The sequence below is a fragment of the Dromaius novaehollandiae genome, chromosome 12, assembly GCF_036370855.1.
Source record: "Dromaius novaehollandiae isolate bDroNov1 chromosome 12, bDroNov1.hap1, whole genome shotgun sequence".
In the NCBI taxonomy this organism is placed as follows: domain Eukaryota; kingdom Metazoa; phylum Chordata; class Aves; order Casuariiformes; family Dromaiidae; genus Dromaius; species Dromaius novaehollandiae.
In genome coordinates, this window is record NC_088109.1 from 12,979,329 (window position 1) to 12,991,468 (window position 12,140).

Below are 12,140 nucleotides of genomic sequence, written 5' to 3' on the forward strand. Positions count from 1 at the left end.
GATTGCAAAATGAGATCTTCCCTATTTGCATACAAGCCTCTCTGTGTTTCCCTTCTACTTCATCCTTGGCCAAATGATCTGGAATTTGGATAGGAAATCCCTCAAAAACTCCAGTGCCCTCACACTTCTGAGCGTTCATGGGCCTGGCTGGCTTGAGCAGGGAATGCAGTCCTGGCTGGCTCTGCTCTGGGAGCTCAGTTATACCTGCAGCAACTGGCGAGCTCTTATGGCTTGTGGCTGGCAGCTGCTTCACTGCAGCTCCTCTTTGTAGAAGAGCATCATAAAGGCAAATTCTTCTGCTACTGCCAACCATTGCTGGACTCTGCTCTGTGCCATATTATTCTGTGCTTTTGGTAATACTGGCAGCACCACTGGATTATAAAAAACTGAAAGTGCAGCTTGCTTGCAAGAGCCACAGAACCCCAGCACGTACTGGACGTCTCAATCAGCTTCTTCCAATAATCTCCAAAGATGACAAGTCCAGCGAGAGAAGCCTACGCCTTTTGCTGCCCGAACCACACACTGTGCTTGGGGACATTACTGCCCCACAGAAAACACTACAGAGTAAAAGCAGTCTATCGTGATGGCTGCTACAGCATGAAAGAGGACTGGGAACGCTGCCGCATTTACAATACTGTGCCATTATGTGGGATTTTGCTTATTAAGATTTGCTACTGTGGATTGCAAGCAAAAAATAATAATTTTTAATGCCCTGAGAAATCCTGACAAGGAATTGGAAAAGAGCGAGTCCAATATCAGTTTGAAAGAGACCCTTCTCCTCCCCAGCAGATTCATTTCAGACTGGGAGGTGGGTACATATCTTAGAAACTTTTTTTTTTTCAACTATCCATTCAAATAAATGGTTCAAATTTACTCTGCCTTTATTCACACGCTTTTTATGTTTGCTTTACCAATAATATTCTAACAAAGGCATTTACTGTCAGGAACATTTACAGAAATGGCAAATAATAGAGACCTCATAAACACAGTGATTCAGACTAGAATCTGGTTCTGAAAGTCACGTACTAGTACTTAAGAGAAGAAACAATGCCGTGTGAACATTCACCCAAGCCAAAGTCACCAGCACAGCTGAGATTTCAAACATTCAGTAGCAACGGGTTCATTATCAAGATATATTGCTTGAATTATTTCTAGATGTTATTCAGAGAATTATTTCAAATAATTAATATATGTAAGAAAATTACTGGCTCTGAACAGAAGAATTAAACTTGTCACATTAGAGCTGAATAAATGCCCTGCAACTATTCACTGCCCTGCTTTTGGATACACTAATTGCACCAGATCCAATCTTTAACCCCATTGGGGCTGAAGGAAACGTTCCCTCCGTGGCTCTGCTACGTGTCTGGGGATACAACAGTCCCCAGGGACTCCATTCCTTTCTCTGTAGGGGGACTACAGCCTTATCTCCTGGGCTCTCCATTGTATTTCATAAAGGAGACTCACAGTTTCACCTTTCATTTACCCCAGTGTAATTCCTGTGGTCTTCAGTGGAGCCGTTTTACACCTGCGTGCACAGGAGAAGAATTACACCAGGTTTAATCTTGTCCCTGGTTCATTGTTTCAGCAGCTCAGAGGAGGTGCAGGAAATACTCCTACTCAAGGGAGGCACTGGCAGGAACAAGCAAGTCTCAGCACTCCATGGCAGGCCAGCAGGGAAAGCCAAATAACAGCTCCTTCAAAGGCCAAGCAAGCTGGGAGGCAAATCCCAGCACTCCAAGAAACTATTTACACCAGCCTCAGGAAGAAAAAGTGAGCATGGGCAATATGTCCAAACACGGGAGTTGTGTGAGGGAGCAAATCCACAAACTGAAATTCCCGATTTTGCTCCCTCCAGACCAGCACAACAACCCTGCAGGGAGCTAGGACCCCAGAGGATGCCATCAACCAGTTTCAGACTATTACTAACCAGGGTCTGCTACCTTTCCACGCCATATAGCAGAGGTTGGAAAGGGCAGGTGCAAGACTACAGGGTGGGAACAAGAACCAAGAATACACAGCAGTCATTCATTTTGATGCCCACAGTGCCTCACAGCCACCAGAAACTCTAGTGGAACACAACACAATCAATCTGCATTTGCACCACATGCAACTTTTAGCCCACAGCTCCCATCTTTCACAGTCATGAAAATATCTCCATTACCTGCATAAGCAGCCTTGTCCTGTGATCCCTCCAGCACGTACGATGTAGCTCAAGGAGTACGGTGTTCAGGATCAGGCTTCAGGGAGAGAAGAAGAGAAGAGATATACAGGCACATCAGACAAGTGGAGAAACTAAGGGATAGGGCATGCTTACATGGGAGTTGCTAAATAGATGACTTTTTAGCTCCATTGTGGCCAGAATATTGTTCCTTGCTTCTCATTAATATCAAGGGCTTGGTTCCATCTCATGCAAGTTCACAGTAGGCTTAACTAGAACAAGGGCAGGAGCAAGCACTGAGCAAGTCTAGGCTTTAGCCCAGGACAGAGTCAGTTTGGGACAAGAGCTGGCACAAGTAGGGTTCAAAGAGGGATTTGAATGAGGAAGGGGCCCAGGGGGTCACAGTGGGCTCTCTGGGATGACCCTGGACATGCAGCTCACTGCTTGGGAGTCTCCAGGCTGCCCGGAAAACAAGCAGACACCCAAGAGCCAGGGCAACCATTCTGTCATCAATTGCACCAACAATCAACAAAAAACTAATAGCAATAACTGGGAGGATCTGAAAGAGGTTCTTTACTGCCTCCCCACCACCTCCCCTCCCTTTTTTATTTTCCTGAGTGACAGAGGATTTAAATGCAAAGTGGATCTAATGCACACCCTGAAGTCGGCTGGCAGTATGCAAATGACCTGTCAGATTAAAATCTGAATGAAAGAGATAACAAGCTTATCTTCATAACAAAAGACTCTTATGGGCAAACTATTTGACGTAGTGTTGATGTTTGTTTTAACCCATGGACTTTGGACAGTGCAATATTTCAGGGGCTATGCTCCCCTCCGCTTTGCTTTGAGCGCTTGCACGTGTGTGTGTGTGTGTGTGTGTGTGTGTGTGTGTGTGTGTGTGTGTGTGTGTGTGTGTGTATTTGTATTTGCACTGGCAACAAAAGGCAAGTGCTTTGATAAAAAGGGGCGGGGGGAAAAGCCTAGTGAGGGCTCTAACAGTTGATTTCAAAGTCTTTTTTGGGGGGTGTAAAGGAGAGGCAGCCTGGGGGATGGCTCTATGGAGCCAATGCCAAACAAACCACCAATAGGTCAACTCACGCTTGCGACCAGCACTACAGCTGCAGTGAGAATAAGCAAACACAGCAGCAGGGGGAAGAATTAAAGGAGGGGGCTGGGGGCGAGGCGTACGATTTATTCTTCTGGCACGTGCAGAGGGGCTGGAGATAGATCAGCTGTATTTATTCTGTGAAAAGGAGAAAGAAAAGGAGGCAAAAGAGCAAAGCAAGTTTCATCGCACCAGAGAAAACAAAGATTTTCAATAAACTCCCCATTGCCACCCCCTCCCTGGAAAAAGGGAGAGAGAAGAAAAAAGCTGCAGGTGTTTGTGAGGGGTCTGTATAGAAGCCATGCAGGGAATTAGCAACTGAGGCAAGTTGCCTTTGGAAAAGGAATAGTCCCTGAATAGATTTGCATTTCTTAATTTAGGGATCATCAGCAAACAAGAGCCACAGAAAGCACCCCTCTCACAGCACCATCGCTTCAAAGTGAGGAGGGATGTGTGTGTGTGTTTGGGGCCCTGGAGCCCCGCGAGGCAGCCAGGTCTCGCTATTCATGGTGGCAGGGCTCTTGCCGTGGCAGGACTCCTTCTGGCCTGGTGTCACCCAGATCCCCAGCCCTGAGTCCCTGCAGTCGCCCTGCTTTATTCTCCTGGTACAATGAGAAGTGTGTGAGCACTGAACACCACGTTCCTCACTCAGAGGAACCACCGCACAGATCTCCACCTTTCAGGTCCTTCCCAGTCTCCTAAACCTCCTAAGCAAATGCCCAGCTGCCCTGTTCTCTCCCTGCCGGGAAGTGAAAGCCCACAGAGGTGAAGAAAGTCTTCTCCCAAATCCCTTGAAAGTGGCCGAATGGAATTTGCAAGCCTTTCCACATGCCCACAACACATTTCAGCACTGATCCCCTTGCTGGAGGGGACAGCAGAGACGTGTCCAGCTGTGCCCTGCCAGGATGCTACTGCTGTGAGACAACAGCAGAGCCAGGAGCAGAGCCCTGACCCTGATTCCCAAGACAGAGGCTGGCTTTGTGCCTTTGTGCACAGGCTCGCTGCCCTTGTTTCTGTGACTTGTGCTCTCCTGGTCTGCCCAGCTCTGTCCAGACAGGCTGGGATGGACCTCGTACCCTTGCCACCAAAGGCAGAGCTCTCTGGTCCTTTGAGATACAATGAGGTCAAACTGGATCGCACACCCAATGCAATAAAATGGCTACATTTCCCAATATTCACATGAAGACACATCCCCTTCTACTTGGTTTCTGGGTTAGATCCAAAGCAGATATCCTCCGGGTTTGCTCCCAGAATTTAGGCTCAAACTTGCAGAAACCTAACGAACCAGCTGGGAAGGTGACAACACTCTCATACCCACACTTGAATGCTCTCTAAACCTGCTCCAAACCCAGCTACTGCTATGTATCACGATATAACTGAGAGCAAGATCCCAAGGCAGGGCACTCACTGCCCCTTTCTTGACTCCTAAGAGATGCTATTTTTACAACTGTTAGTGATGCATAGAAAGGATAGCATCAGCATTTGCTATGGGACTAAGCCCTGCATCAGGACTTGTAAGCTCCAAGTGCACTTATTTTAGCTGTTTCTGCTCCCTTCTGTGCAGGATCCCTGTTACTTGCGCAAAGCATTTGATTCATACTGACATTCTTGCAAAAAGTTATATTTAAGCTCATGCACTGAACTGGTGTCTTCCATGGGGACAGGCTCAGCCAGGAACTAGGGCTCCCCTCACACCACGGCACATCAAGACTGCACTTAGAAAGTTTGAGTATGATTGCATGCAGTTAAGATTAAACCCAACCAGGGTTTCTCCCAGGCCATACATCTCATACTGTAACCCAGGGTTAGTACATATGCAAAATTGTGCTGATTTCTTTTAAGGTATTTTGGGAACTGACTCTGTTAAACGTGTTCTAAGCCCTGTGCAGACACTCTGAATGCAGTCAAAATGTAGACTCCCCCCTCTTCATGCTAAACAGGTACCCTACTGATTGAAGAAAATCAGTATAAGCAAGGGTAAGATGGTGTAAGGAAGGTCCTCAACCAAATTACCTTAGCTGTATAGCTAACTACAAACCCTCATGCTCAAAAAGGCAAGGAAATTTGGTGAAGTTCTCCTAATGAAATGTGAAAGCCCTGGAGGCAGAACAGAGGTTCACCAATGCCCTTTCCACTTGGCAACTTTACCTCCCACATAACTCCTCCTTGTGGGAATATCACCTCTTCAAACCCAAGTGACTAAAGGACTAAAATGTTCTGTGGCGTTCAGCAAGTCACCTCTCTTGCTTGAAAGATTCACACCACATGGATGAAAAATACCACACTCTGAGCTGGCCTGGGCAACCTAGTACTAAAGACATCAGTAGTCTCTGTCAGGGTTCATCTCAGGACACACTCAAGCACACCCACTGCAGAAAACACAGTGGATCCCACAGTCCCAGACAGTGGCTTACCATGAACAGCACAGTGAGATCTAATGCATTGCCACATCTGCTATGAGATACTCTATAAAAGCACGCAACGTTTGTAAAGAAGCAGGAGTCGTCATCAGAGCAGAAAGACTCTGAGACATGTCGCACCTTAGTATGTCAGCTGTACCTGAGAGCATGTAATGATCTCCCTAGTGAACCAAAAAACGAGATGGAATTCCAGGACTGCATCTCCAGAAGGTGCTGAGGACGGCTGGATAAAAAGCGACTTACCTAGGATACTGGCAGGAGCATATTCAAACCGTTGACACGCTGCGCAACAGGATCCATGGTGCCTGCACTGCTTGCTTGAGGAAAAAGACATAGTAATGCAAATATAATTGTTCAAGACCTCTTTCAATTTATGTCCAAGAGGCAAATGCAACACATCACGAACCACCAGAACAGGTGGGGGAGTTGCTCACAAGGGCAGTCTTTACACAGGACATCTTCCAACACATGCTCTGCAGTCCTCTGCAGGCTCTGTCCTGCATTACAGAAACATACCCACTCCAAAGCACTCTGTGGGAGAAAGGCTGGAAGGGAAACTCCAAATGCAATTGTCTTGGATGAGATTGTAGAACATGAAATCACAGGTTAGGGAGGGACCTCCAGGGCAGATCACTGCACTCCGTGAGATGGTCTTTCAATTCTAGAAAGGAAAAGGAGTAGACAGAAATGTTACGTATATGTTAAAACATTAAGGTGGTATTTGTGCACTATAAAACTTAGCCATTAGGCTTTTCCCAGTCCCACCCAACAGGTCTCATTGAGTATGAGATGGGACTCCAGCAAATGGACAGAATACACACAGAAGATGACACAACAGAATAGCTTGACTGAAGTGTGTGAGACACACAAACCAGAGTCTTAGACAAACAGCTTTGCAAAAGAAAAAATACCTCTTCCAACTTGCTGGTCTTTTTGGCGATGTTCTTAACTGTGCCCTAGTGTTCTAGGGCTGCTCTGTATTTGGGAAAAAATTTATCTGGATCCCACTGCAAGAGTTAGTTCAGTCCGTAGCACTCACCACATGAGTACATAATGCAGTAGCCTGCAGTAATGAATCTGCAGTCTCAAAAACTAGTGGGTATGTTCGTTTTGGTCATGACATGGAAAAACTGATTAAATAGCTTGGGAGAACTAAATGATTCAACAGCTCTCACCACCTTTTATGGCTACGGAGCATCCACGAGCAAATTCTGATTCCTTCAGATTTATTTAAGGCTATTTCCTATTCTCACTCTTTCTATGGCTATTACTGTACCGCTTATCTATGATTGGGGGCACCACAGGCACGCAAAGTGGCTTCTCGTCTGGATAATAAGAACTCACTCTCAGTTTTGGGGGAAGGGGTGAACACTCACCCATGCCAAATCTACTGAGCACAAACAGTAAATGCCCGTGAAATGTATTGGCACAAACACACATGGGAACCAGATAAAGACAAGAATGCAGCCAAAGGTGCTGGTGTAAAAATCAAATTTCCAGTCCTAGAACATTTGTTGCAATATTTTCCATGTTCCAGGAAACAGCTCTGCTAGGCCCTCCCTCACACCTAGGTTTTAATAGCTGGCTTGAGAGCACAAGGTTGCAGTGTTGCCAGGTCTCATGTTATTGTGAAGCTTCTAATACACAGGGTTTTTGCTACAGCTTTAGTTTTAGCTCCCAAAGGCAAGTGATGAGATAAAAATGCAGGTGAGGGCTGCTCACACAACCTATGCTCTAGGTACCTAACTTTTGGAAGCTGGTCTCTAAATGCTCCTTCCAGAGGTTCATCAATGCATGGACCTAATCAAGGTGTTTGGATTCTACTTGTAGGAGTCCCTTTCTCTCCACTAGCTGTATAAACAAATTAGGAAGAGGAGCTTCATCACTTAGGCATCTAAGACAGGTGTCTTAAGGAGGACAGCATGAATATTCCTGTGTTCCTCATCTAAAAAAGTGAGCCTCTGGCCTTCACAGCCAAGGGAAAAAGCTTGAAAATGTAATTTCAAAGTATCCTCATGGTTTCAAACACAGAAAGCAGGAAAAACCCTCCAACAATTCAGTCAACCTTTCAAAAACCTCCTTGTTTTCAAGCCAAGGTCATGGTTTTGTCTGATGTGTTGGACCATGATCTTGAAATCTTGGACAACACAGTAGCAAGGAAATAACAATTTTTTGTGACTCAGCCTGAAAATTTGGGGAAAGCACTGTCCTCTCCTCTGTACAGGAATCTATGAATACTCATTGACAAGAACAAACCTGGGACAAAGAGATGAGTAGGAATATACAGAAAATTTAGATCCTTGTAGTAGTAGACTTTTTTAGTATTTCCATCAATATGAATAAGAAGTACTTAACCAGCAAGCCTAAAGAGTCATAGGTCCATTGGGACATCCTTTTACTAAGCACAGAGATCACCAAGTGGCATCAGCTCTGCAGTGTTTAGGGCTCAGCATCCTCACTGTTCAGGGGTCCTCCAGGCCAAGTCCTCCCCCAGCAGATCCCACACAAACTTCTTTGAAGATGGCAATCCTGATTCCACTGAAATCAACACCAAAAATCTATCTGGCTTTTTTGGGGCCAAGATTTCATGCCACCATGCCTGTTAACTGCCTTTAAAGTCCCTTACCCAACTTTGGTGCTACACAACCAGTAAAAAGTCATTAACATAACATTTCTTCCCTTTTTCTCCTTTACGCTATTTGTTTGTTGGTATTTTAGGTTTTAAGAAATAGCAGTGAACAAAATCTATATGGTAATTAAGTCTACAAGGTGCATATGACAGACCCTCCCTTGTGCACTCTTGGGTCTTTTCTCAGCAATAAATCCCATCAGCAGGATCCTCAGCTGGTGTGACTCAACATAGCTCATTTAAACTCACATAGTGCTACACTGCTTTCCTGCAGCAGAGATCCTGGCCCATTCTACATAAGCAGGAGACTGCTTTCGCTCCAGAAAGGTAAGATAATATCTAAAGAGAGGACACTACCAAAGTAAGGCTGGGAGGGTAAAGCCAGACAGCTGAGACAAGGCAGGCAGAGCATGACAAGCAAGGATTAATATTTTTTAGAGAAAGAGATTCCACTGATGGGAAATATCTTTCTAGATACTGGTGTGCAGTTTGAGACCAGAGCTGCCTTTCACAGAATCCATGTGGAATGCCCTTGAAATCTTTTGGCTGTGTTCATCCAAAGCGAGTTTTAAGCTGAGCTTCTTCCAGCCAGTTTTTCTGAGAAATAAACACAACCAGCCTCACTGCGTCCTGCTTCACCAGAGACCAAGCTACCAAATCGTAGCTCGCAAGGCACACGGTCTTTTTCCAGCCTTTAGCTCCCTGGGCCAAAAGTGCTGCTGATGCGTGGGCAAACTCCGTCAGCAGAAGATCTTTTCGGCTGCTCTCTCGTGACAAGCTTTGCGATATTCATGCACGAGGAACGTCTCCCTGCTGGTGCCGCAGCGTGGAGCCTCGGGCTTTCTCCCCCTACTCTTACACTGCTTTGGCAGCTGTCTTCACCTGCAAACCTCCAGGCCTGCTCTGCGCCTCAGTTTCCCTGGCTACAAGGCTGACACAAAAGAAACCTCCCTGGGCTTCCCCCTCTCCCCCAAATTATTACAATTTCTTCCTTTTACAATGGCAATGAACAGACCCAGCCAAGATTAAAATCACACAGTAAAAATATACAAAAAAAGGCAGTTCTGCTCCAGACAGAGCATAGACTGTAGACTGTAATCAGTTTGGACTGGGTCTATTCATGTTTTTTGCCAAAGCGTCAGCACTCTGTAAATAATACTGCGATTCCCTGCTTCATAGAGTTGTTTTAAACTCTTGGCTATTTCAGATCTTGTACAGAATAATGGTATGAATATCACTGTTTCCCATGTGAGGCAGTTTTATACTATTAAATCAGGGCACATGGGAATAGAATCACAAGTATTTTACCTGTAGCTTCAAACTGACTGTGCCATTTACAGACAATGCATATTTCCCCCTTTCAGTTACACAAGGATACTGGCCAGAAGAAGGTTGGTGGGAATGTAGAAATAGCTAATATACAGAGTCAGAGATAAAGAGCTTTACGAAATAAAAAAACAATGCAGAAAATCCCCTTGCATTCCCAAATCATCAGGAATTGACTGACTTACACTCTTGGCCATTTAAGTATGAAATAAATAAAGATGATGTTGTTCATTTTGTGTGTGTGTCTAATCCCACATTCTCAATACAAATGCATTTAACCTTGTCCCTTTAAAGGAGCCCTGGACAATCGGAATCATCTTTACAGAAGACTGCGCCTGCTTTTAAATTAGCTTTTTAAAAAAGCAGCCATTCTCTCTTTCCCCTTTTCCAATTCCCATTCACACTGAGCACAGATAAACACAGGCAGGCCAGAGCTAGGAGCCCTCCGAAAGTTTAAATGGAAACCATGTTTCAGAAGAGGGTTGCTTTTTCCCAGAGTAAGCTTGCATTTTACTGCCTGCCCAAGACCATTTATAGATTTGGAGATTTTGACTAAGTATGGCAACAGCACCTCACGTAACAAAACAGAAAGTTTACACAAACAGGTCTGCAAAACGACTACATCAGTCTGTGGGATCATTCACAAATTACCTGGGAGATGAGTTTATACTTCTGTAATACTACAGAAAACACCTTTTCCCTCAGAAACATTCCTATCAGGTGCAGGTCGAATCTATTTAATCTAATTTTTGCCTATCCTGGCTTTACATCCAAGTGCCAAGTCCAGCTCCAAGCCACATGGCAGCAAATCTGGAGTCATTCATGACACTGACACCCGTGTCAAGCACAAACTTGGGAAGCAGAGCAGAATTTGACCTGTGGTATTTATTAATAACCTCCTTCTTAATCATCTTTGTCACTTCTCTATTGCCTCCCATCTGTGGATCCAGAAGCACTCTAGGAGCTGCAGTGAACTAAAGCGATGGTGTGGGTTAAGAAGTGTATCTCCATTTTACAGCTGGGAACAGAGGAGCACATGGGGTTGTGTAATTAATGCTCAGGAGACGCTGGCTTCTGGCAGAACACGCTCCCGCAGCCTGAGATAAGTCTCGCCGCAGCACACAACCCGCTCCCACTGCTGCCCTGCATGCATGAGGGTATGTCCTCCCGTCGCTACGCCGTGGAAGAGGAGCACTCGATGCCGCAGCAGCGCTGCAACGGGTGTTTGAAAAGAACACCAAAAACCAACCATATTTGTGGTCAGGGAGGGCATATACTGGACAGCGGGGATCGTGACAGCGAAACCATCAGGGAAGAAGTTTCCATCCTGCAGCTGCAGGAATTTAACAGCCCTCACCGACAACAGGACTGTGTAACAACGCACTCAAACAATCAAGTTGTTCTGTTTGTTAGCTGAGATTATACGACCTGACAGAGATGGTGTCTAGCTTTTAGCACAGTTTTGTAGCACCTACAGAGTAGTTCAGCTCAGGCAGGTACTGCCACGCAGCTACGCTCCCGCCTCCTTTCAGCACTGATGAGACTGTTAAGGAAGGAAACGCCTTTGGTGACATGAGCAAGGAGCCAGCAGCCAAGATAACCATGGCCAGATCATCCACTGGGGTCAGTCTCTGTAGCTCCCCCAAGCCAACGGGTTTGAGCCAGAGTCTTAGACAGACCCAGCCGAAGGGAAATGTTACATCCAAATTTGTAATCCCAGTTTTTGCCACCAACTTGCTACTAGTTTGGCTATTTCTCTTGTGCCTAAGCTTCCTTGCCTGCCAGACTGGAGAATAACTGTGCCCAAGGAGACACCACAAGGCGTTAACATTCGTACTGTGCTTTGAGAATCCGGGATGGAGGATGCTACAAGAGTGCTATAGCCCCAGCAGGACAGGGTAATACTTCCCAGCTTAACCTTTTTCATCCCTCATAACTTTCAAAAACGAGAATTATGCACATGACATATTCTGCCCTCATGTATAAGAGTGAGAGAATCTACAGGGTGAGGTATTCACTTTTGGAAGAGCTCGAAGGAGAAAACAGACAATTTATTAATAGCCAAGTTCTTCTTCAAATCGTGTGTGTAATATTCCATATTGTGGACTTCAACTGAATTTACTAATGATTCAATTCTTAACAGATTTTCTGCTATCTTAATTGAACACTCATAGCAGATCAGCACTGTTTTATGTGTATCAGGCAAAGAGCCTCACAAGTTAGCCACAAGAAAAGCGCAGAACGAGCCCTTAGTGTCCACATGTTACACTGCACAAGACCCTAACGGGACTGGGCAAAAACTTTTCATATGACAAAACATGGTGTTTCAAATCAAAATGCTTTTCTTTTTTTTTTTTAAGAAACATTTCATTTACAGACTGCTGCCTTTTTAACCCAAAAAATTGAAAATGAAATTTAGAGTGATTTTTCAGTACAAATTCAGGATTCAAAAACCTCTAATCAAAAACTGTTCTTCAATACAAGAAAAAAAGTCTGTTTTTG